Source organism: Ranitomeya imitator, chromosome 3, assembly GCF_032444005.1.
Source record: "Ranitomeya imitator isolate aRanImi1 chromosome 3, aRanImi1.pri, whole genome shotgun sequence".
In the NCBI taxonomy this organism is placed as follows: Eukaryota; Metazoa; Chordata; class Amphibia; order Anura; family Dendrobatidae; genus Ranitomeya; species Ranitomeya imitator.
Window position 1 is genome coordinate 363,207,513 of NC_091284.1, and position 27,464 is coordinate 363,234,976.

At 46.7% G+C, this 27,464-nt stretch overlaps 1 protein-coding gene across 1 annotated transcript in view; it reads right to left on the reverse strand.

Moving 5' to 3' along the window:
* Positions 1-27,464, reverse strand: part of GRIK3 (glutamate ionotropic receptor kainate type subunit 3) — a 900,786-nt gene that overhangs the window by 248,362 nt on the left and 624,960 nt on the right. The gene's annotated exons all lie outside the window — the stretch shown is intronic.

Genomic DNA, 27,464 nt, shown 5'->3' on the forward strand with positions numbered 1-27,464 from the left:
ACATTGAAACCCCCCACAAGTGACACCATTTTGGAAAGTAGACCCCTTAAGGAACTTATCTAGATGTGTGGTGAGCACTTTGACCCACCAAGTGCTTCATAGAAGTTTATAATGCAGAGCCGTAAAAATAAAAAATCGTATTTTTTCACAAAAATGATCTTTTTGCCCCCAATTTTTTATTTTCCCAAGGGTAAGAGAAGAAATTAGACCACAAAAGTTGTTGTGCAATTTGTCCTGAGTACGCTGATACCCCATATGTGGGTGTAAACCATCGTTTTGGCGCATGGCAGAGCTCATGTTTGATCGCGGTGTGCCGGGGGCTAATGTGCCGGGAGCGGTCCGTGACCGCTCCTGGCACATAGTGCCGGATGTCAGCTGCGATAGTCAGCTGACACCCGGCCGCGATCTGCCGCGCTCCCCCCGTGAGCGCGGCCGATCGCATATGACGTACTATCCCGTCACTGGGAATTAAGTCCCAGGTCACCTGGACGGGATAGTACGTCATATGGGATTAAGGGGTTAAAAGAACCCAAAGACTGTGAAGTACTGAATAGACCAGACCACAATAGAGCTGTAAACATCATACACATGCTGAGACTATTAGGTAATAATAATAAGAATTATGATAGTAAGGATTAAACTGGCAATTCAAAAACTCTCAAGCAAATATAAATAGTGGCCAAACATACATATTTTACTGTCAGCACAACCTTGTAATTAATCCTGATCGACCATACGTAGGTCAAAACAAAGGCATGATGGAAACATTTGTGTACTGAACAATGAGAAGATAGAGGAGAGAACCCCACATGTATCGCCAGCAAATGTGTGGCTCCCTCAGGGGCAGGATTCATGCTGCCTGTGGTTTGGGAAGCATAAACCAAGTTCCAGGTTCATTTTAAAAACACAAATGTATCATCTTGGTCTGTATTTTTAGCAAGCATCCAGCAGATAACACAAATGTATAAAAGAGAACACAAACAAATGCTACTACTGTGAGTCACATAAACCTCATATAAAGTAAACCATTGCAGAAAATCAAGGCAACGAGCGCGTGGGATGAGTGTGTACATAAATCAGCCTTCAGATCTGTATGTGCCACTTGCGCGGGTTTATACCGCTGTTTTGTTTACATTATTTGACATTTATTGGTGGGCGCTTCAGAGCGCTTATCGCATGTTCAAGTGTCGCATGGGTTAAAGCCGAGTCTCCATGGAAGCTGATCCAGTTTATTATAGGATTACCTATTGACTGAAGGATGCAGCTGCACATCCCTGTTATGGATACACGGAAAGCTCATGTTGACTCAACAAACAGATTATGAAAACAGCATGGCTTGGGAAAACAGCAACCAATGTACTATATCAATTACCATAAATTGTGTGTTAGGCTATTCAATAAAGAATAACTGACAAAGAAACAAATAAACACAGCATAGAAAGGAGGCATTTATTAACCATTTATTAACTCGGCTTTGATTCTAGAATGTTTTATTTCTTTTTATTTAATTTGTTTGGTACAAATTATTAAATATCTATTTTATCTCACCTTCAGAGTTTTTAAAACTCTTGCTTAAAAAAACACACAAGATGTTATGTTATTTTAACTTAACTATATTTTTTACAAGAAAATATGTTGCCATATGCTAGGCGCCGGGATTCTCCCGCTGCACGGTGGACCCCAAGTTATGATTGCACTTCTCTATTAAATTTATTTTGGGCAATCCGCCAACCCTATCAGTATACTAGCGCCGATGTCTGGCTAATAATGGTAGACAAGCAGTCTCTACAGCGCTATATCCAACAGCTGGAGTGCAGGTTGTCCACACTTGAGCCGGTGACTTCAGCTGTGGATCTATCCGCAGTAGCGGTACAAGCTGCCAGCGAAGCTGTCTCTAGGGCTTCCATGGTGACGTCTGCTCCATCTCTCTTATGTCTTAACCTACCTGTGAAGTTCTCGGAGGACAGCAAGGCTTGCAGGAGATTCGTGAACCAGTGCTCAATTCAGCTGCAGTTATTACTGGCCTCATGTTTCTCATCTGAGCGAGCAAAAGTGGGATTTGTAGTGTCCTTGCTGATGGACAGACCTTTGGAGTGGGCTACGCCGCTGTGGGAGTGTAAAGACCAGGTGGTTTGGAGCACCTCTTACTTTCTAGGCACTCTGAGACAGGTCTTTCTTGGGCCCCAGGTTACCCATGACGCCAGACTTCTACTCTTGGTATTAACCCAGGGTTCTACCATGGTTAGCCAGTTTGCCATCCAATTCCGGACTTTAGCATCTGAGTTGGAGTGGACAGACAAGGTTCTTATTCCCATATTCTGGAGGGGCTTTACCGACCACGGGAAGGATGCTTTGGCCACTAGGAAGATTTCAGCTACTCTGAAGGACTTAATTTCAGTGTCTACTTGCATTGACCTGTGGCATATGTAGCATGCTTTGGAGTGAGCCCAGAGTAGACCAAGGATTCGGTTAGCTCCAAACTTTGCCAATTCTTTGGAATCTCCCGCTCAAGCAAGCAATCTGGTAGAGTCCATGGAGGTCTCTCGGCCGAAATCTAAATCCCATCCAGTATGTGATCTTCCAACCTGCTGTGTTTGCAGGTAGGCTGGACAATACGCCTATAAGTGTCCCAGGCATTCTGAGAGACAAACGCTTTTTTTGTCTATCAGGGGAGGTTCTGTAGACATGGTAGACACATCCTCCAAAATAACCTTTAAGGTGTCCCTATCCTATGGGTCAACTACTCTCTATGCTGAGGCCTGTGTGGATTCCGGAGCTGAGGTCAATTTTGTATCTACTGCCTTCATTTTGCGACACACCATTCTTTGGTCAGGCTCTATAGCACTGTCACCATTCGGGTGGTAAATGGGTCCGCACTCCCCAATCAAATTACACATCCGATGATACCCCTTATCCTTAAGGTGCCCCCTGAGTATCAGGGGAAAATCTCATTTCTGGTGCTCTCTGACGGCTTAGATGAGGTGATTTTGGGCCTACCCTAGTTGCATCATCATTATCCCCAAATCGATTGAGCAACAGGGAGCATACTGGGTTGGGGTAAGTCGTGTATGGGACACTGTCATGACGTCCAAGTTTCCATTGGGTCGTCTGAGGTTACTGCTAACCTAACCTCTCTACCCAGGCAGTATTAGCAGTTTGCTGATGTTTTCTCTAAGAAGGCCGCTGAGATCATTCCTCCTCATGGCCCCTATGACTGTCCTATGGACCTCATTCCTGGAGCTGTGCCTCTTCGTGGGCGTGTTTTTCCTCTGTCTCTCCCAGAGACTGAGGCTATGTCTGAATACATCAGGGAGAACCTGTCGAGGAGGTTTATCAGGAAGTCTGTGTCACCTGCTGGGGCTGGTTTCTTCGTCCAAAAGAAGAGTGGAGAACTACAACCCTACATTGACTATAGGGGCTTAAATGCCATCATTAATAAAAACAAATATCCTTTGCACTCATCTCTGAGCTCTTTGACAGACTGCAGGGTGCTAGGGTAATTACTAGGGTTGAGCGACCTTTACTTTTATAGGATTGGGTCGGGTTTCACGAAACCCGACTTTTTCAAAAGTCGGGTCGAGTGAAATCGGCCGATCCTATACAAAAGTCGGGGTCGGGGTCGGCCGAAACCCGAAACCCAATGCAGTGCATTGGGTTTCCATGGTTCCCAGGGTCTGAAGGAGAGGAAACTCTCCTTCAGGCCCTGCGATCCATATTTTAGTGTAAAATAAAGAATTAAAATAAAAAATATCGCAATACTTACCCTCTGACGCGCCCTGGTACTAACCGGGAACCTTCCTCCTTCGAATCAGCGGTTCCAGGACCTTGCGGTGACGTCGCGGTGACGTCGCGGCTTGTGATTGGTCGCGCGGCCGCCCATGTGACCGCTCGCGCGACCAATCAGAAGCCATGACATCATCGAAGGTCCTGCAAGCGCTGATTCTTAGGAAGGAAGGCTGTCGGAAAGAAGCAGGGCGCGTCCGAGGGTGAGTATATTCCTATTAGGTATATACTCACCCTCGGACACGCCCTGCTTCTTTCCGACAGCCTTCCTTCCTAAGAATCAGCGCTTGAAGGACCTTCGGTGACGTCACGGCTTCTGATTGGTCGCGCGAGCGGTCACATGGGCGGCCGCGCGACCAATCACAAGCCGCGACGTCACCGCGACGTCACCGCAAGGTCCTGGAACCGCTGATTCGAAGGAGGAAGGTTCCCGGTTAGTACCAGGGCGCGTCAAAGGGTAAGTATTGCAATATTTTTTATTTTAATTCTTTATTTTACACTTAAATCTGAATTCCGATACCAATTCCCGATATCTTAAACATATCGGGAATCGGTATCGGAATTCCGATTCCAGATTCAAAAGATCGCCGACTTCATGGCCGACCCCACACAGGGGTCGGGTCGGGTTTCATGAAACCCGACCTTGCCAAAAGTCGGCGACTTTTGAAAATTTTCGACCCGTTTCGCTCAACCCTAGTAATTACTAAATTGGATCTGCGGGGTGCCTATTACTTAATATGCATTCGAGAAGGAGACAAATGGAAGACTGCATTTAATACTTGGGATGGTCATTATGAGTACTTGGTAATGCTGTTCGGTCTCTGTAATGCTCCCGCCGTCTTCCACGGTCGTCTACCTGGATGACATACTTTTTTTTCCTATCTGGATACTCACTGTAGAGATGTGGCCAGAGTCTTTGAACTCTTGCATGCCAACTCTCTCTACGCCAAACTAGAGAAGTGTGTGTTTGAGCAGGAGTCCCTACCATTCCTTGGGTATATCATTTCAGCCAAAGGTTTGGCTATGGATCCTGCCAAGATGGAATCGGTGTTGAACTGGCAGGAGCCACATTCCCTTAAAGCGGTGCACAGCTTTATGGGGTTTATTAACTACTACCACCAGTTCATCTCCCACTTCTCTACTCTGGCAGCTCCCTTGGTAGCCCTGACCAAGAAGGGAGCTAACTCTAAGCAATGGACTGAAGAGGTGTCCAAGGCCTTTGCTTTCTTGAAGTCTCACTTCGCTAAGGCCCCTGTGCTACATCGGCCTGATGTGGATAAGCATTTCATCCTGGAGGTGGATGCCTCTTCCGTCAGTGCTGGAGCTGTCCTATATCAGAAGGATGTTCACGGTCAGAAACATCCCTGTTTCTTTTTCTCTAAGACCTTCTCACCGGCGGAGAGTAATTATTATTCTTGGAATGGAGATATATCCTAGAGGGAGCTCGGCATCCCTTCCAAGTATTTACAGACCACAAAAATTTGCTCTATTTGCAGACAGCCCAACAGCTGAATTGTCGCCAGGCTAGATGGCACTTATTCTTCTCTTGAGTTAATTTCACCAATTCATTTTCTCTTTTGGTAGAAGAATTTGCATGCTGTTGCCCTTTCCCATTCTCTAGTCTCATCCAAGGAGGGGGACGAGCAACGGCTAATTGTCCCCTCGGAGAGTCTCCAAACGGTGGCTCCGGTCTCGCTCTAGCAGGTGCCACCGGGCAAATCTTAGGTACCAGCTAACCTGTGGCCAGAGATTCTCTCTTGTGCTCACACTTCTAAGTTAGGTGGGCTTTCCGGCATCAAGAGGACCACCGAACTTTTGGCGAGGTCATATTGGTGGTCGTGGATGGCGTGTGACGTGAGGGACTGTGTTCAAGCTTGTGTTTCTTGTGCCAGGAATCGGCCTTCCCGGCTGAGACAAACGGGCTTGCTACATCCCTTACTGGTGGCAGATAGGCCCTGGGACGTGGTTGGGATGGACTTTATTGTTGACCTGCCCAAGTCCCGTAACAACACAGTCATTTGGGTAGTCACTGACTATTTTTCCAAGATGGTACATCTGGTCCCCCTTCCGAGCATACCATCAGCACAGGCTCTGGCAAAACATTTCGTGAAGCATATTTTCTGCCTTTACGGGATGCCTGACAAGATTGTCAGTGACTGGGGTCCTCAGTTAACCTCTTGGTTCTGGAGAGAGCTTTGTCGGTTGCTCAGTATTGAGCTTAATGTCTCTTCTGTGTATCTTCCCGAGATGAATCAGCTGGTGGAGAGGGCCAATCACACTCTGGTCACGTACCTAAGCAGTTTGGCTCTCGGCTCATAACATCAGGCTGCGTGTGGAGTCCACTAAATTTGCTCCCTACTATCTAGGTCTTTCCAAGGTCCTTGAACAGGTGAACCCTACAGTTTATCGTCTCAACCTTCCACTACATCTGAATATCACTGACACCTTCCTTGTGTTTTTGTTGAAACCCATATATATAACGTGGTCTTCTGGGACTCCTGCCGGGAGCTTGGATACATCCTTGGACGATTTTGAGGTCAATGCCATTGTCGGGACCAAGGTGGTAAGTGACAAAAACATTTTTTTGTGGACTGGAAGGGTCATGGGCATGAGGATAGGACCTGGGAGCCTATAGAGCACATACGTGCCCACCAGCTAATTGCGGCTAGTGATGCTAGTGGGGGTAATGTTATGTGCCACGATTCTCCTGCTGCACAGGGTAGATCCCAAGCCTTGCCTGCATCAGCAGTCTCCCATTCAGCTTTGGCCGCTGTGGAGCAAATACGTTGGTCCCAGTGTCTTGCTAAGGCTTGTGCTATTCGTGTGGTTACTGCTGGCTCTTCAGCCAAGTCTATGGTAACCTGCTGTAGGCAGCGACGAACGGATGCTCTGGAGGCCAAGTCCAGAAATCACCCTACTGAGCATGCTCGTGATGTGGCAGCGTCTCATTGGCTCTGGATTGGTCCTCAAGTAAGGTTCTGTCCGACTGGACATGAACTGAACATATAAAAGGGTCTCAGAGGCGCACGCGGGTGAGCTAGTATCATTCTCATTAAATGTGTGTATGGGACTTTGCATCAGTATGGTCTTTATCAGCATTTTCTCAGGGTTGGCAGTAAGCTGTTAGAATTCTGGTTCTCTGGAGAGGAGTTTGTCTGTATGAATTCAGGGCTGGCGTCTAGCCATTAAAATTCTGTCACCTATGGAGAGGAGTTGGTTGAGTGCTTTTGCTGACTGTGTGACCACTGTTTTCTTCTTTCTCCGTGAGCGAGCTCTTTTCCCTTTTGAGGTTAATAGGTATCGTATCTAGTGTAATTTCTGTTCCGTTACTGTGTGCGAGTGACACAGCTATATAGCAGAGCATCTATTCTGTTTCTGTGTGCGAGTGACATAGCTTCATGTGCTGTTCACTGAGTGGCGTTTAACTCTGTGTGTGCAAGCAATTGCTTGCTGTGTGTTCCGCAGCTGCAGTTTATCATCTCTGCACTGTGGACCCCGGGTTGCACTTCTAATTAATTTAAATTAATTTAGTGCAATCCGCTAACCCTAGCACCATATTTATTCAAGTTTTTAACATTTTAAAAATGGATTCTCGGATTGCTATAGAGAAGCCTGTGGGGAAAAAGCCATAAAATACCACATCCAAAGCATGCTGCACTACACTTTACAATTTAATACAATAAGCATACCTCCCATCCGTCCCGGATCCAGCGGGACTGTCCTGATTTTGACAGTCAGCCCCGCGATCCCGGGCGGGACATTAATTGTCCCGCACTGGTTGGGAGGTGAGTAATATCACCCGGTCAGCTGAGAGCTCCCTGAGTCCCTGCACCCGGCCTGCACAGCAGCACACCACATAATGGCTGCTCTGTGCACAGGACCTGTGATGAGGTCACAGGATGGGAGGAGTCAGGGGTCACATGATCGGGAGGAGGACCTCCGTGTACAGGACTCTGCTGGTTGCCATGGCGCCGGAGGAGGGTAAGGCAGCGTATGTGTGAGGTCAGGAGGTGTTTACAGTGTGGATGTAGCAGAGCCGTGTGTATGAGGTGCATGGATCAGGGCAGCGTGTGAAAGGTGTATAGAATGGAGTCGTGTGTGTATGATGTGTATGGAGCCGTGTGTATGAGGTGTACGGAGCGGAGTCGTGTGTGTAAGACGTGTACGGAGCGGAGCCATGTGTGTAAGAGGTGTACGGAGCCGTGTGCATGAGATGTACGGAGCGGAGCCGTGTGTGTACGAGGTGTACGGAGCGGAGTCGTGTGTGTAAGACGTGTACGGAGCGGAGCCATGTGTGTAAGAGGTGTACGGAGCCGTGTGCATGAGGTATACGGAGTGCAGCCGTGTGAGTACGAGGTGTACGGAGCGGAGCAGCATGTGAAAGGTGTACGGAGCGGAGTCGTGTGTAAGAGGTGTACGGAGCCAAGTGTACGGAGCACAGCCGCGTGTGTACGAGGTGTACGGAGCACAGCTGTGTGTGTACGAGGTGTACGGATCAGAGCAGAGTGTGAAAGGTGTATGGAGCGGAGCCACGTGTGTACGAGGTGTACGGAGCGGAGCCACGTGTGTACAAGGTGTACAGAGCAGAGCCACGTGTGTACGAGGTGTACAGAGCAGGGCCACGTGTGTACAAGGTGTGTGGAGCAGAGCCATGTGTGTACACGGTATACAGAGCGGAGCAGCGTGTGCAATGTGTATAGAGCGGAGCCGTGTGTGTACGAGGTGTACGGAGCACTGCCGTGAGTGTACGAGGTGTACGGATCAGAGCAGAGTGTGAAAGGTGTATGGAGCGGAGCCACGTGTTTACGAGGTGTACGGAGCGGAGCCACGTGTGTACAATGTGTACAGAGCAGAGCCACGTGTGTACGAGGTGTGCAGAGCAGAGCCATGTGTGTACAAGGTATACGGAGCGGAGCAGCATGTGCAATGTGTATAGAGCGGAGCCGTGTGTATATGAGGTGTACGGAGTAGTGCCGGGTGTGTACGAGATGTATGGAGAGGAGCCGTGTGTGTATGAGGTGTATGCAGCGGAGCCGTGTGTGTGTGCAAGGTATACAGAGCGGAGCAGCGTGTGCAATGTGTATGGAGCGGAGCGGTGTGTGTACGAGGTGTACGCAGTAGTGCCGTGTGTATGAGATGTATGGAGCAGAGCCGTGTGTGTATGAGGTGTATGGAGCGGAGCCGTGTATGAGGTGTATGGAGCGGAGCCGTGTGTGTATAAGATGTATGGAGTGGAGTCGTCTCTATGGAGCGGAGCCGTGTGTGCAAAGTGTACGGAGCGCAGCCGCGTGTGCACGTGTAGCTATGTGTGGCCATTATACTGTACGAAATATCATGTGCGGCCAATATACAGTAATGAGCATCATGTGCGGTCATTATACAGTATGGAGCATCATGTGTGGCCATTATACAGTATGGAGTATCATGTGCGGTCATTATACAGTGTGGAGCATCATGTGGGGTCATTATACAGTATGGAGCATCATGTGCAGTCATTATACAGTTTGGAGCATCACGTGTGGTCATTGTACAGTATGGATCATCATGTGCGGCCATTATACAGTATGGAGCATCATGTGCGGTCATTATACAGTGTGGAGCATCAAGTGCGGCCAATATACAGTATGGAGCATCATGTGGGGTCATTACAGAGTATGGAGCATCATATGCAGTCATTATACAGTATGGAGCATCATCTGCGGCTATTATACAGTATGGAGCATCATGTGGGGTCATTATTCAGTATGGAGCATCATGTGCAGTCATTATACAGTATGGAGCATCATGTGCAGTCATTATACAGTATGGAGCACCATGTGCAGTCATTATACAGTATGGAGCATCATTTGCGGCTATTATACAGTATGGAGCATCATGTGGGGTCATTATACAGTATGGAGCATCATGTGCAGTCATTATACAGTATGGAGCATCATGTGCATTCATTATACAGTATGGAGCATCATGTGCGGTCATTATACAGTGTGGAGCATCAAGTGCGGCCAATATACAGTATGGAGCATCATGTGGGGTCATTACACAGTATGGAGCATCATGTGCAGTCATTATACAGTATGGAGCATCATGTGCGGCTATTATACAGTATGGAGCATCATGTGCAGTCATTATACAGTATGGAGCATCATGTGCAGTCATTATACAGTATGGAGCACCATGTGCAGTCATTATACAGTATGGAGCATCATGTGCGGCTATTATACAGTATGGAGCATCATGTGGGGTCATTATACAGTATGGAGCATCATGTGCAGTCATTATACAGTATGGATTTCAAAACCCTGACCTGCACATCCAAACATAGACTCAGTGTGAACAGGCACTGAACCCAGAGTCGCCAACTCGTATATAGTTAAGTAAATAAGGCAGCACACTGCAGCGCTAAAACATGCAAACTTGAAAACACGAAATTTGAACTGCATTACTGCACTAGAAATATGAAAAATGAGAGCTTTTAGCGCATAAAAATGGCCAATTTTATGTGTACCTGGTAACCTCTTTACGGCATCTCTCTTATACCAGGTCCTACGCTTGCCTTACCTCGCTGAGAATAAACGTCTCCATCTGAATGGGTGCATGTGAAACCTCTTCTTAGACTAAAATTCTCTATCTCTGTGGAGGGGTATTGGACCTGCTGTAATTAAAACACGTGAAGCTAGGAGGCGGAGTGCACAATCAGAAGGCTAGAGAATACATTTCAAAAACCTGACCTGCACATCCAAACATAGACTCAGTGTGAACAGGTGCTGAACCCAGAGTCGCCAACTCGTATATAGTTAAGTAAAAAAAAAAAGCATCATGTGCAGTCATTATACAGTATGGAGCACCATGTGCAGTCATTATACAGTATGGAGCATCATGTGCGACTATTATACAGTATGGAGCATCATGTGCGGTCATTATACAGTGTGGAGCATCATGTGGGGTCATTATACAGTATGGAGCATCATGTGCAGTCATTATACAGTATGGAGCATCATGTGCAGTCATTATACAGTATGGAGCATCATGTGTGGTCATTATACAGTTTGGAGCATCATGTACAGTCATTATACAGTATGGGACATCATGTGCGGCTATTATACAGTATGGAGCATCATGTGGAGCCATTATAGAGTATGGAGCATCATGTGTGGTCATTATACAGTATGGAGCATCATGTGCGGCCATTATACAGTATGAAGCATCATGTGCAGTCATTATACAGTATGGAGTATCATGTGCGGCTATTATACAGTATGGAGCATCATGTGAAGCCATTATACAGTATGGAGCATCATGTGCGGTCATTATACAGTATGGAGCATCATGTGCGGCCATTATACAGTATGGAGTATCATGTGGGGCCATTATACAGTATGGAGCACTGTGTGGCCATTATACAGTATGGAGCACTGTGTGGCCATTATACAGTATGGAGCATCATGTGCGGCCATTATACAGTATGGAGCATCATGTGCAGTCAATATACAGCATGGAGCATCATGTGCGGCTATTATACAGTATGGGGCATCATGTGGGGCCATTATACAGTATGGAGCATCATGTGGGGCCATTATACAGTATGGAGCATCATGTGGGGCCATTATACAGTATGGAGTATCATGTGGGGCCATTATACAGTATGGAGCACTGTGTGGCCATTATACAGTATGGAGCACTGTGTGGCCATATTTTTTGTTTATAATTATTCTTTATGAACAGTGTGATCAGCAGTGCTAAATGGGTGTGGTTGAGACATGGATATGGGTGTGACTAGTGAATGGATGTGGTCAGAGGCGTGGCCTAAAATTTGCCGCGGCGCACGTTGCGTGCCGCAAACTTTGTCCCTCTTTCCCAGCTTCAAAAGTTGGGAGGCATGCTATAAGATTCAATGTAACAAAAAGCAGCAGCAAATGCGAGAGAGCACAAAGTATTATATTGATCTGGGGGTGGGTGGGAAAGAGAGCAAAAAGTATTATAATAAATTTGGGGTTGGTGGGGGAGAGAGAGCACATAATTGTATAATGAATTGAACTGGAGGTGGGTGGGAGAGACAGCACAGAGTATTATAATGAACTGGGGGTGGGTGGAAGAAAGAACACAGAGCATTATAATGTACCGGGGGTGAGTGGGAGAAAGAGCACAGAGTATCATAATGAACTGAGGGTGGGGGAGAGCACAGAGCATTATAATGCACTGGAGGGAGAGAGAGCACAGAGTATTATAATGAACTGGGGAAGAGAGGGCAGAGAGTATTATAATGAACTGGGGGTGAGAGAGAGAGAGCACAGAGTATTATAATGAACTGGGTGGTTGGAGAGAGCACAAAGTATTATGATGAACTGGGGGTGGGTGGGTGAGAGAGCACAGAGTTTTATAATAAACTGAGGGTGGGTGAGAGAAGGAGCACAGAGTATTATAATGAACTGAGGGTAGGAGAGAGAGCTGAACATTATAATGAACTGGGGGAGAGAGAGCACAAAGTATTATAATGAACTGTGCGGTGGGAGAAAGAGCACAGAGTGTTATAATGAACTGGGGGTGGGTGGGAGAGAGAGAAACGAGTATTATAATGTACTGGGGTGGGAGGGAGAGAGAGAGCACAGAGTATTATAATGAACTGAGGGTAGGAGAGAGCACAGAGTATTATAATGAACTGGGTGTTGGAGAGAGAGAGCACAGAGTATTATAGTGACCTGGGTGTGGGAGAGAGAGCTCCGAGTATTATAATGAACTGGAGGGTTGGAGAGAGCACAGAGTATTATAATGAACTGAGTGGTGGGTGGGAGAGAGAGCACAGAGTATTATAATGAACTGGGGTTGGGAGAGAGCACAGAGTATTATAATGAACAGGGCGGTTGAGAGATCACAGAGTATTATAATGAACAGGGCGGTTGAGAGATCACAGGGTATTATAATGAACTGAGGGTAGGAGAGAGCACAGAGTATTGCAATGAACTGGGAAGAGTGAGAACAGAGAGTATTATAATGAACTGGGGAGAGAGAACAGAGAGTAATATAATGAACTGAGGGTGGGAGAGACAGCACATAGTATTATAGTGAACTGGGCGGTTGGAGAGAGCAGAATATTTTATTGAACTGGGCGTGCGTGGGAGAGGGAGCACAGAGTATTATAATAAACTGGGGTAGGAAAGAGAACAGAGCATTATAATGAACTGGGGGAGAGAGAGCAGAGATTATTATAATGAACGGGGGGAGAGAGCAGAGAGTACTATAATCAACTGGGGGTGGGAGAGAGAGTACAGAGTTCTATAATGAACTGGGTAGATAGAAAGAGTACAGAGTATTATAATCAACTGGGGGTGGGTGGGAGAGAGAGCACAGAGTATTATAATCAACTGGGGGTGGGTGGGAGAGGGAGCACAGAGTATAATAATGAAATGAGGGTAGGAGAGAGCACAGAGCATTATAATGAACTGGGAGAGAGAGAGCAGAGAGTACTATAATGACCTGGGGGAGAGAGAGCAGATAGTATTATAATGAACTGGGGGTGGGAGAAAGCGCGCAGAGTATTAAAATGAACTGGGAGGTTGGAGAGAAAGCAGAGTATTATAATGAACTGGGCAGTTGGAGAGAGCACAGAGTATTAAAATAAACTGTGGGTGGGTGGGTGAGAGAGGGAGCACCGAGTACTATAATGTACTGAGGGTAGGAGAGAGAACAGAGCATTATAATGAACTGGGGGAGAGAGAGCGCAGAGTATTATAATGAACTAGGGGGTAGGAGAGAGAGCACAGAGTATTATAATAAACTGGGGGGAGGGAGAGAGCACAGAGTATCATAATGACTGTGAGGTAGGTGGGAGAGAGAGCTAAGAATATTATAATAACTGGGGATGGCAGGGAGAGAGATCACCGAGTATTTAAATGAATTAGGGGTTGGTGGCTGGGACAAAGAGCACATAGTAATGTAATGAATTTGGGGTAGGTGAGTGGGAGAGAGATCACAGTGTATTAAAATGAATTGGTGGGTGTGGTTGAGAGCGAGCACAGAGTATTATAATGAACTAGGGGAGTGGGAGGGATTCAGAGCATAGTGTATTATAATAAATTGGATGTGAGCGGTGGGAGAGAGGGTACAAAGTATTATAATGAATTGGGGGTGGGAAGCACTAATTTACATTTTGGATGGTGGGTTGCACAATGGCTAATTATCTATTAATGGGTGCATGAATGTATTTAATGACACAGTGCTGTGGAGTCCTTTTTCAGGAAACAATTGTAACTGGGCAGTGTAGCGAACTCTGCAGTGGTTACATCACAGTTTTAGCTTTGTCATGACTGGTTATTAAGAGTAGAGGGGTCCCATGCCATTTTTTTCAAAAATTATTTGAGCGAGTACTAAAATGTTCGTGTGCTCGTTGCTGTAACCGAGAAATTAATAATACTCGAGTGCTCATTTTGAGTAACAAGTATAATGGAAGTCAATGGGAAAGCCAAGCTTTTTTCCAGCACACCCTACAAAGAAGTCTGGAGTACAGTGAAAATATTCAAATTGATGGGAAAAGTGCTGAAATGAAGGAGAACAGCATGGGGAAGATCCCTGGAACAATCTCTGACTCCCAGAACACTGCTGAGAACAATGGAGTCACGCTTTTACTCCACCTCAAGGAGTAACCATAAAACATTACAAATCGACGAGAAATTGAATTTGACGGGAAAAACAAAGTTAAGAAACATTTTTTCCTGTATAATGACTTTTATATGAGGCAAAATTTTAAGAGGATTTAAAAACTATTATAATGTAATAAAACTAAAAAAATGATTAAAAAACAGGAAATTTCAGCTTAATTTATAAAGGAAGCAAGAACTGCCAAAAATGAGGAACTCAGATACACCCTGTATTAGACATGGGCCTCATATATATTCTGCTCAAATTGTCATGTAGTGGTACTCCTAGACTCATAAAGGCTATGCACTTTTTGAGAGTTATATACCAAGGAAATATACTCCAGACCAGGCAATAGTCAATGGGCGACCAATGTAATACAGATACATTTTTGAACAAGTTTTTTGAGGGTTATATAACAAGGAAATGTACCGTATATACTCGAGTATAAGCCGAGATTTTCAGCCCACTTTTTTGGGCTGAAAGTCCCCCTCTCGGCTTATACTCGAGTCATATACCCGGGGGTCGGCAGGTGAGGGGGAGCGGGGGCTGTGTAGTTATACTTACCTGCTGCGGCGCGGTCCCTGCAGTCCCTGGCTTCCCCGGCGCTGCAGATTCTTCCTGTACTGAGTGGTCACATGGCACCGCTCATTACAGAAATGAATAGGCGGCTCCACCTCCCATAGGGGAGGAGCCGCATATTCATTGCTGTAAATGATCGGTAACTGTGACCGCTCAATTACAGGAAGAAGCTGCAGCGCCGGAGAAGCCAGGGACTGCAGGGACCGGGCCAGGAGCAGGTAAGGGGAGCGCAGCGCTATAATTACCTGCTCCTCGCTCCGGCTCCGTCTGCAGCGTCCTCTAGCAGTGACGCTCAGGTTAGAGGGCGCAGTGACGTAGTCAGTGCGCGCCCTCTGCTGAGCGTCAGTGCTGGAGACGGAGCCGCAGAGGAGCAGGTAATTATTGAAAGCGCCGGCGTCCTGAGAAGAGAGGTGAGTATGTGATTTTTTTTTTTATGGCAGCACCAGCAGCATTCTATATGGCACAGCATTATATAAGGAGCATCTATGGGGCCATAAAGAACGGTGCAGAGCATTATATATGGCACAGCATTATATAAGGAGCATCTATGGGGCCAAAAAGTACGGTGCAGAGCATTATATATGGCACAGCTTTATAAGGAGCATCTATGGGGCCATAATGAATGTTGCAGAACATTATATATGGCACAGCTTTATAAGGAGCATCTATGGGGCCATAATGAATGTTGCAGAACATTATATATGGCACAGCTTTATAAGGAGCATCTATGGGGCCATAATGAACGGTGCAGAGCAATATACCATATATGGGGCACAGCTTTATAAGGAGCATCTATGGGGCCATAAAGAACGGTGCAGAGCATTATATATGGCACAGCTTTATAAGGAGCATCTATGGGGCCATAATGAACGGTGCAGAGCAATATATATGGGGCACAGCTTTATAAGGAGCATCTATGGGGCCATAATCAACGGTGCAGAGCAATATATATGGGGCACAGCTTTATAAGGAGCATCTATGGGGCCATAATCAACGGTGCAGAGCAATATATATGGGGCACAGCTTTATAAGGAGCATCTATGGGGCCATAATCAACGGTGCAGAGCAATATATATATGGCACAGCTTTATATGGAGCATCTATGGGGCCATAATGAACGGTGCAGAGCATTATATATGGCACAGCTTTATATGGAGCATCTATGGGGCCATAATGAACGGTGCAGAGCATTCTATATAGCACAGTTGTATATGGAGCATCTATGGGGCAATAATCAACGGTGCAGAGCAATATATATGGGGCACAGTTTTATATGGAGCATCTATGGGGCCATAATGAACGGTGCAGAGCATTATATATGGCACAGCTTTATAAGGAGCATCTATGAGGCTATAATGAACGGTGCAGAGCAATATATATGGGGCACAGCTTTATATGGAGCATCTATGGGGCCATAATGAACGGTATAGAGCATTATATATAGCACAGTTGTATATGGAGCATCTATGGGGCAATAATGAACGGTATGGAGCATCTATTTTTATTTTTGAAATTTATGAGTAGCTGCTGCATTTTCCACCCTAGGCTTATACTCGAGTCAATAAGTTTTCCCAGTTTTTTGTGGCAAAATTAGGGGGTCGGCTTCTACTCGGGTCGGCTTATACTCGAGTATATACGGTACTCCAGACCACTGAATAGTCTATGGGTGAGCAAGATAATACCTATAAGGGTATGTGCACACATTGAGTGAAATTTCTGCACCATTTGGGCATCTCTTGGCAGGATTAACACATCTGGAACAACTATTGTTTTTGATGTGTTTTTGTCTGCGTTTTTGATTAATTTGAGAGGAGTCAATGGTGAAAAATGCAGGGCAAAAATGCACAGAGAATGGACATGCTGAAGATTATTTTCTGCACCAAATCTGCTGGTCAAAGATACTTAACATTTGCACAACACTTTAGGTTTCTCATTCACTTTTTCAGGTTTTGCTTCAGATTTTGTCACAAATCCGCACCAGAAACATGGAACAAAAACGCACCAAATCTGCAATATGTGCACACAGCCTAAAATTTTTAACATGTTTTTCAATGCTTATATAGCAACAAAATCTATCCAAGAATATGTAAAAGTCTATGAATGAGAAATATATGATACCGATCAATTTTTAAAAAAGTTTTTTGAGGCTTATATACCACTGAAATCTACTCAAGAATATGTAAAAGTCTATGGATGAAAAATATACTACCACAACAAACTCCCCATGTAAAGGGCACAGAAAAAACTGATATGAATTATATTGCCACCACAGAAGAAATCCAGTATACTGTGCAGTATAAAATTTATCAATCTTTTATTAAATTACACCAAACAGCGTTTAGAATCCATAATATAACGCTGGGAGCGTCACTCTGTCCGAAGCCTTTATAGACTGCGCCGGCGCAGTCTGGGCCTCACAGAGTGACGCTCCCGGGAGATCGCGGTATGCGTTCACACTGAACGCACACCGCGATCTCCAACAGAGAAGCAGGGACCGCCAGGAGGGTGAGTATCGGCTATATTCACCTGTCCTCGTGAGCGCCGCCATCTTCCCGGTCTTCGGCCTGTGACCTTCAGTTCAGAGGGCGCGATGACGCGCTTAATGCGCGCCGGCGCCGCCCTCTGACTGAACAGTCACAGCCAGGAGACTGGGAAGATGGCGGCGCCCAGCGGTGGACCGCAGGACAGGTGAATATAGTAAGTGCTGGGGGGCCTGAGCTGGCGGCGATACCGGCACCTGACCCCCACAGCGCGCCGGTGTCCCCGCCTGCTCAGGCCCCCGGATGGGTGAAGCACATGACAGGATGGGGACGCAGGATGGGTGCAGCACATACCAGGATGGGGACGCAGGATGGGTGCAGCACATGACAGGATGGGGACGCAGGATGGGGATGCAGGATGGGTGCAGCACATGACAGGATGGGGACACAGGATGGGTGCAGCACATGACAGGATGGGGACGCAGGATGGGTGCAGCACATACCAGGATGGGGACACAGGATGGGTGCAGCACATGACAGGATGGGGACGCAGGATGGGGATGCAGGATGGGTGCAGCACATGACAGGATGGGGACACAGGATGGGTGCAGCACATGACAGGATGGGGACGCAGGATGGGTGCAGCACATACCAGGATGGGGACGCAGGATGGGTGCAGCACATGACAGGATGGGGACGCAGGATGGGTGCAGCACATACCAGGATGGGGACGCAGGATGGGTGCAGCACATGACAGGATGGGGACGCAGGATGGGGATGCAGGATGGGTGCAGCACATGACAGGATGGGGACACAGGATGGGTGCAGCACATGACAGGATGGGGACGCAGGATGGGTGCAGCACATACCAGGATGGGGACGCAGGATGGGTGCAGCACATGACAGGATGGGGACGCAGGATGGGTGCAGCACATGACAGGATGGGGACGCAGGATGGGTGCAGCACATGACAGGATGGGGATGCAGGATGGGTGCAGCACATGACAGGATGAGGATGCAGGATGGGTGCAGCACATACCAGGATGGGGACGCAGGATGGGTGCAGCACATGACAGGATGGGGGCGCAGGATGGGTGCAGCACATGACAGGATGGGGACGCAGGATGAGTGCAGCACATGACAGGATGGGGACGCAGGATGGGGACGCAGGATGGGTGCAGCACATACCAGGATGGGGATGCAGGATGGGTGCAGCACATGACAGGATGGGGGCGCAGGATGGGTGCAGCACATGACAGGATGGGGACGCAGGATGGGTGCAGCACATGACAGGATTGGGACGCAGGATGGCTGCAGCACATGACAGGATGGGGACGCAGGATGGAGCAGCACATGACAGGATGGGGACGCAGGATGGGTGCAGCACATGACAGGATGGGGACGCAGGATGGGTGCAGCACATGACAGGATGGGGACGCAGGATGGGTGCAGCACATGACAGGATGGAGACCATGTATCAATATAAATGCTCGCCACCCGGGCGTAGAACGGGTTCAATAGCTAGTATTATAATACAAACAAATACATCAGACAGAATATTAAATGACTGAAACCATTCAGGTCACTACCTTAACCAGAGAATAGGGTAACCCTCCAACACCCACATGACCAGACCCTATCTATGTAGTGCTCAGTATATCATATAATGCAGAGTACTATAGGTTATATTATACAAGCTGTATGCTACATGCAAGTCAGACCCTTAGTGATATCTCTGAATGCATGTCACTTACATTAGGGTGGTCCGTAGTGTGTGGTAATCCCCTGAAGCGCCCCAACGCGCGTTTCATCCCTTCCTGCTATTGGCAGAGTCTTACGCAACTATTACAGACTCACAATAATACAAAAACGAAAAACAAAATGGATTTTCCTGGGAAATATGTTAAGGAACATCCTTTCTACGGTAATTACTTGTATATAAGCCAAAATAAATAACCAAAAACAAAAATTCTCCTCCACACCTTGGGCTATGTTCACACGTAGCGTTTTTGATGCTTTTTTCAACTTTAGCATTGCTTTCAACTAAGACAAATGCATTCACTGGGAAATGTAATTTTAACATTTTACAACTTTATCTGGCTATGTGTTGTGTGACACATCATCAGACACATCCTGTTTCATTTATGAAGGAGGGACTCTAAAAGTCATAAACCCTTTTTTTTACTGGGCCATCAGGCTGCCTTTAGTATTCATCCATCACTGGTTATGCTTTGTTGTCCCCATTACTAAACAGTGGGTCTCCTATACTGTTATTGCCTATGCAGTGATTGGCAGGGCTGCCACAAATTTGGACTCACCCCAATAACCCTTTGAACATACGTAAAGGATGGCCACCTGAAAGCAATGTTCCCATTATTACGAAGTTGGTAGTGCCATACTGTTTGCCGATTAAGTGAATGCAAGGCCTGCCTCAAATGTGGACGTACCCCAATAACTATTTGAGCAGGTGTACAGGATGGCCACCTGAAAGCAATGTTCCCATTATTACGAAGTTGGTACTCCCATACTATTTGCCCATGAAGTGAATGCAAGGACAGCCCTGCCCCAAATGTGGACGCACCCCAATAAACCTTAGAACACACGTACAGGATGGCCACCTGAAATAAATGTTCCCATTATTAGGAAGTTGGTACTCCCATACTGTTTGTCCATGAAGCGAATGCAAGGCCTGCCCTGCCCCAAATTTAGAAGCACCACAATAACCCTCTCAACAGACGTACAGGATGGCCACCTGAAAGCAATGTTCCCATTATTATGAAGTTTGTACTCCCAATCTGTTTGCCCATGAAGTGAATGCTAGGCCTGTCCTGCCCTAAATGTGGACACATCCCAATAGTGCTATGAACAGATGTACAAGATGGCCACCTGAAAGCAATGTTCCCATTATTATGAAGTTGTACTCTCATACTGTTTGCCCATGTAGGGAATGCAAGGCCTGCCCAGCCACAAATGTGGATGCACCCAATAGCCCTTTGAACAGATGTACAGGATGGCTACCTGAAATAAATGTTCCCATTATTAGGTGGTTGGTACTCCCATACTGTTTGTCCATGAAGCGAATGCAAGGACTGCCCTGCCCCAAATTTAGAAGCTTAACTTAACTTAACCAAATTTAGAAGCACCACAATAACCCTTTCAACAGACGTACAGGATGGCCACCTGAAATCAATGTTCCCATTATTATGAAGTTGGTACTCCCATACTGTTTTCCCATGAAGTGAATGCTAGGCTTGCCCTGCCCCAAATGTGGACCCATCCCCATAGTGCTATGAACAGATGTACAGGATGGCCACCTGAAAGCAATGTTCCCATTATTATGAAGTTGTACTCCCATACTGTTTGCCCATGTAGTGAATGCAAGGCCTGCCCTGCCACAAATGTGGACGCACCCCAATAGCCCTTTGAACAGGTGTACAGGATGGCTGCCTGAAAGCAATGTTCCCATTATTACGAAGCTGGCACTCCCATACTATTTGCCCATGAAGTGAATGCTAGGCCTGCCCTGCCCCAAATGTGGATGCATACCAATAGCCCTTTGAACAGATGTACAGGATGGCCACTTGAAAGCAATGTTCCCATTATTATGAAGTTGTACTCTCATACTGTTTGCCCATGTAGTGAATACAAGGCCTGCCCTGCCCCAAATGTGGATGCACCCCAATAGCCCTTTGAACAGATGTACAGGATGGCTACCTGAAAGCAATGTTCCCATTATTACAAAGCTGGCACTCCCATACTGTTTGCCTATGCAGTGAATTGCAGTGTTGAGGCTGAAGAACCAGCAGTGGAGAATTGCAGTGTTGAGGCTGAAGACTCGGTAGTGGAGAATTGCGATATTGAAGCGGAAGAAGCTGCAGTCAATTGGTGTTGATGCTGAAGAGCCGGCAGTGGAATATTGCAATATTGAAGCTGAAGAACCTGCAGTCAATTGCAGTGTTGAGGCTGAACAATTGCAGTGTTGAGGCTGAAGACCCAGCAGTGGAGAATTGCAATACTGAAGCTGAAGAACCTGCAGTGGAGAATTGCATTCTTGAAGCTGAACAACGTGCAGTGGAGAACCGCATTGTTGAGGCTGAAGAATCTACAATGGAGAATTGCAATGTTGATGCTTTCTTGATGGTGTGTGAAAGGGGTGCCGAGAGGGAGAAACTCCTGCCAGAGCAGTGGGCACAGGTAGTGGCGCTATACTTATGGTGCGAAATCGGCTAAATAAGATTAAAATAGATAAATCTCCGGGTCCGGATGGCATACACCCACGAGTACTAAGAGAACTAAGTAATGTAATAGATAAACCATTATTTCTTATTTTTAGGGACTCTATAGCGACAGGGTCTGTTCCGCAGGATTGGCGCATAGCAAATGTGGTGCCAATATTCAAAAAGGGCTCTAAAAGTGAACCTGGAAATTATAGGCCAGTAAGTCTAACCTCTATTGTTGGTAAAATATTTGAAGGGTTTCTGAGGGATGTTATTCTGGATTATCTCAATGAGAATAACTGTTTAACTCCATATCAGCATGGGTTTATGAGAAATCGCTCCTGTCAAACCAATCTAATCAGTTTTTATGAAGAGGTAAGCTATAGGCTGGACCACGGTGAGTCATTGGACGTGGTATATCTCGATTTTTCCAAAGCGTTTGATACCGTGCCGCACAAGAGGTTGGTACACAAAATGAGAATGCTTGGTCTGGGGGAAATTGTGTGTAAATGGGTTAGTAACTGGCTTAGTGATAGAAAGCAGAGGGTGGTTATAAATGGTATAGTCTCTAACTGGGTCGCTGTGACCAGTGGGGTACCGCAGGGGTCAGTATTGGGACCTGTTCTCTTCAACATATTCATTAATGATCTGGTAGAAGGTTTACACAGTAAAATATCGATATTTGCAGATGATACAAAACTATGTAAAGCAGTTAATACAAGAGAAGATAGTATTCTGCTACAGATGGATCTGGATAAGTTGGAAACTTGGGCTGAAAGGTGGCAGATGAGGTTTAACAATGATAAATGTAAGGTTATACACATGGGAAGAAGGAATCAATGTCACCATTACACACTGAATGGGAAACCACTGGGTAAATCTGACAGGGAGAAGGACTTGGGGATCCTAGTTAATGATAAACTTACCTGGAGCAGCCAGTGCCAGGCAGCAGCTGCCAAGGCAAACAGGATCATGGGGTGCATTAAAAGAGGTCTGGATACACATGATGAGAGCATTATACTGTCTCTGTACAAATCCCTAGTTAGACCGCACATGGAGTACTGTGTCCAGTTTTGGGCACCGGTGCTCAGGAAGGATATAATGGAACTAGAGAGAGTACAAAGGAGGGCAACAAAATTAATAAAGGGGATGGGAGAACTACAATACCCAGATAGATTAGCGAAATTAGGATTATTTAGTCTAGAAAAAAGACGACTGAGGGGCGATCTAATAACCATGTATAAGTATATAAGGTGACAATACAAATATCTCGCTGAGGATCTGTTTATACCAAGGAAGGTGACGGGCACAAGGGGTCATTCTTTGCGTCTGGAGGAGAGAAGGTTTTTCCACCAACATAGAAGAGGATTCTTTACTGTTAGGGCAGTGAGAATCTGGAATTGCTTGCCTGAGAAGGTGGTGATGGCGAACTCAGTCGAGGGGTTCAAGAGAGGCCTGGATGTCTTCCTGGAGCAGAACAATATTGTATCATACAATTAGGTTCTGTAGAAGGACGTAGATCTGGGGATTTATTATGATGGAATATAGGCTGAACTGGATGGACAAATGTCTTTTTTCGGCCTTACTAACTATGTTACTATGTTACTTGACGGGGGAACCCCAGAAAACATATTATGATTTAGCTTTGCAGGACATTGAACAGTATGGCAAGCTAAAAATGGAGATTATTGCACGCTTGGGAGTAACAATGACTCTTAGGGCCTAGCTGGATCATTGTTGGGCGTATCACTGGAACAATCCATCACACTCCCAAATGTTTGACCTGTTGCACCTGGTCCAGAAGTGACTGCAGCTAGAGTCCTCTACGCCTGTGCAGATGGTAGAACAGGTGGTGATGGACCGGTTTGTGCACTCCCTGCTGAGGCCCGTACTGACTTGGGTGCCCAGGGTGATCCCGGAATGCCGATGAACTGGTCGGACTGGTCGAGAGATACCAGGGGATGGAAGTTTCCGTGGGAAAGCAGCCTACTCCATACTGGTGGTCCCAGGGGGAGAAGGCTCAAAAGGGTGTGGGTCTACGATACTGTTTGACTATGCAGGGAATGCTTGAGCTGGCCCAAATTTGGACGCACCACATTACCCCTTGGAAGAGACGTGGAGGAGGGCCTCATAAAACAATTTTCCCATTATTAGGAAGTGGGTCTCCCATACTGTTTTCCTATTCAGTGAATGAAAGGGCTGCCAAAAATTTGGGCACGCCCCAATACCCCTTTGACGAGACGTGTTGGAGGGCCTCATAAAAAATGTTCCCTTTGCAAAGGAGCAGGTCATCTATACTTGTAATGCCCATGCACTAAGTGTATGGGATGACAAATATTTATCCCTGGGTTGTATACATGAACACACTGCATAATCATTTATTTTGGTATGGGCATCATAAACACCCTTTTAAAAAATTATGTGGGAGTTGCTTCATGGACCATGGTCCCCCTGGTGATCAGGTGGTGTAAGATGAGGAAAATGAGGCGGATAATAGTAAATTGGCAAAATCAGGAAGCATATACCCATGTGTGGGTGTGAAGAGTTGCATGGGATTAGACCTCCCAAAAAAGACATAGGATTTCAGATTATGTTACGCTGCTATCATTCGGTGGTGTAGAGAAGTCTGGCCCAATCCAGCCCTTGTTAATTTTTATAAGAGTCAGCCTGTCAGTATTTTCAGTTGTCAGGCGGATGCGCTTATCAGTTATAATTCCACCAGCAGCACTAAAAACCCGCTCTGACAAAACGCTAGCAGCAGGGCAGACCAGGACCTCCAAGGCGTGGAGAGCCAGTTCATGCCACATGTCCAGCTTGGATACCCAATAATTATAAGGCACAGAGGAATCACGGAGGACATTGGTATGGTCAGCAAAGAACTCCCTCAGCATCTTCCAAAACTTTGCACTCCTTGTGAGAGTACCCCACGCCTCAGATAGTGCGATTGGAGGGTCTGAGAAAACGCTCCCAGAACTTTGCCAGTGTTCCCCTGCCTCTGGATTGGAGTTGTCTCTCTCGTCTGTACTCCTTGGTTGTCCAGCAAACTGTGACCTCTGCTGACAGCGTTTGCAGATGGGAATTTTCTTAATAATTCTGCAACTAGGGCCCTCTGGCACTGCCCCATTTCAGTAGACCTGTCTGCCTCCGGAATAAGCGATAGAAAGTTCTCCTTGTAGCATGGATCTAGAAGTGTCACCAACCAGTAAAGACTGTCACCCAAAATTTTGAGAACATGAGGGTCATGGGAAAGGCAGTGTAACATAAACTCAGCCATGCGTGCCAGACTGCTAACAGGCAAGACTTCTGTGTCCTCACCAAGAAGACGACTGACCATGCTCTCCTCCTCCCTGTCATCAGGCCATCCATGCTGAACAGACGGTATGACAGTTGTGCTTGTAGTACCATCTACAGCGCATAAAACTAGCTCCTGTTCTTCCTCCTCCTCTTCCTCATTGTCACCCAATCCACATTGGGATAAGATGAGGCTGGGCTGTGTGTAATCACCCTGTATGGTTCCTTGCTCCATCTCATTGTGCTTCGCCTGCAATGCATCCTCTTTGATTGTTAGCAGAGAGCATTTCAGAACACAAAGAAGTGGGATGGTGATGCTAAATATGGCATCATCGCTGCTAACCATCTTGGTGGAATCCTCAAAGTTTTGGAGGATGGTACATATGTCTGACATCCATGTCCACTCCTAAGGTCTTATGTGTGGAGTCTGAACTGAATACTAATGGTCTTGTTGATACTGGTAGTCAACAACTTTCCTCTTCTGGTCACAAATCCTTTCCAACATCTGCAGTGTAGAGTTCCAATGCATGTGGACATCACACAACAGTCAGTGAGCCCGGAAGCTACAAACGCTGCAGAAGCACAGCAAGGGCAGCGAAAGCTGTAGCTGATTTTCTAAAATGGGCACATAGGCAGCGTATTTTGACTAGCAGATCCAGCAGCTCCAGTTAGGCTTTGAGAAAACGCTAAACCACAAGGTTAAGCACATGAGACAGGCATAGTACGTGTGTGAGCTCACCTTGCCTCGGAGTCACCACCAGGATACGGCCATTGTCACACACGACTAGTGATAGTGATGAGAGAGTATACTTGTTACTCGAGATTTCCCGAGTGGTCTCCGGTCTTCAGGTGGTCTCCGAGATTTTCAGCGTGCTCGGAGATTTAATTTATGTCGATGCAGCTGCATGATTTGTGGCTGCTAGACAGTTTGAATATATGTAAGGATTGCCTGTTTGTTAGGCAATCCCCACATGTATTCAAGCTGTCTAACAGCTGCAAATAATGCAGCTGCATCGACATGAATTATATCTCTGAGACCGCCGAACTACTCGGAGACCACATGAGCATGCTCGGGAAATCTCGAGTAATAAATATACTCATGCATCACTACATATGACCATTCCTGGCTGTAGGTTCAGCGGTGTCAGCCACAGATCTGCCTGCTCTTTCAGAGCTGTCCACAACTCTTCAGCATTGTGTGGTTTGCCACCTAAGCATATTAGCTTCAGCATAGCTTGTAGCTGCTTGGCTGATGCAGTGCTGCAGTGCTTCCAGCTCATGACTGATATGGTCATTTCAGAGATAAAGGAGGAGGTTCAGGATCTACAGACTGTGGGAGCAACGCTGATTGACGTAGGGCCGGCAATCCTCGGCATCGGGAAGACGAGTTCCGTCCCAAGGTCTGACTGGGTCCCGGCTTCCTCTATGATAACCCAGTGTGCCATCAGCGAGATATACCATTGTTGCCCACAAGCATTTGTCCACATGTCCGTGGTTAGGTGGACTTTACCAGTAACTGCATTGTTGAGGAAACGGCTAATGTTGGGGGACACGTACTTGTGTAATGCGAGGATTGCACACCAGGAGAAATAGTGGTGACTGGGAAGCGAGTACAGAGGGACAGCTGCCACAATCAGGTTGCAGAAAGCTTCTGTCTCCACGAGCCTAAAAGGCAACATTTCGAGCGCAAGCAGTCGAGAAATGTGTTAATTTAGTTGTGTGGCCTGTGGGGCGTTGGCTGCTTATTTGCCCTTGCATTCCAAGGACTAGGGTATAGACAACTGAGAGCTGCACTGGGTCAAGGACATGGACGTGCTTGCAGATGGTTCTAGTTGAGTGGGTGCAATGACAGGTGCAGGACAGGAGACATCTTCGCATGCACCATGGGCAGGGAATTGGCTTGAACGCACAACAGCTGAAGAAGCAGTGGTGTCACCAGCGAATACTGTTCCCGGACCCTGGGGTTTGGCCCACAAAGTTGGGTGCGTTGCTGCCATGTGTCTGATTATTCAAGTGGTGGTCAGGTTGGTAGTTTTGCTACCCATGCTGATGCTGGCCTGGCAGGTCGTGCAAAAGGCCATTTTGGGCTTATCGGCAGAGTCTTTAAAAAAAACCAGACTCATGAAGACCTAACAGTTATACTGGCAACTTCCGTCATATTGGCGTTACACGGAATGGTTGCCCGCCTTCTTTCTGTGGCCACCACACTGCTTCTTCCTGCCTGTTGTGGTGCTACGTCTCTCCCCCCGTGTGTACTGCTGTCCTCGCTTTGCATGTCCTCCTGCCAGATCGGGTCAGTTGCTATATCATCCACCACCTCGTCCTCCACTTCTGCACCCTGGTCCTCCACCTGACTTTCTGGCAATTGTGTTTTATCATCGTCCACCTCTTGTGACACTTTCCCACCATCACCTTCATATGACCATGGCTTCTCAAATCTTTGGGCATCGCTACATGCAATCTCCTCTTGCCCTGCTTCAAG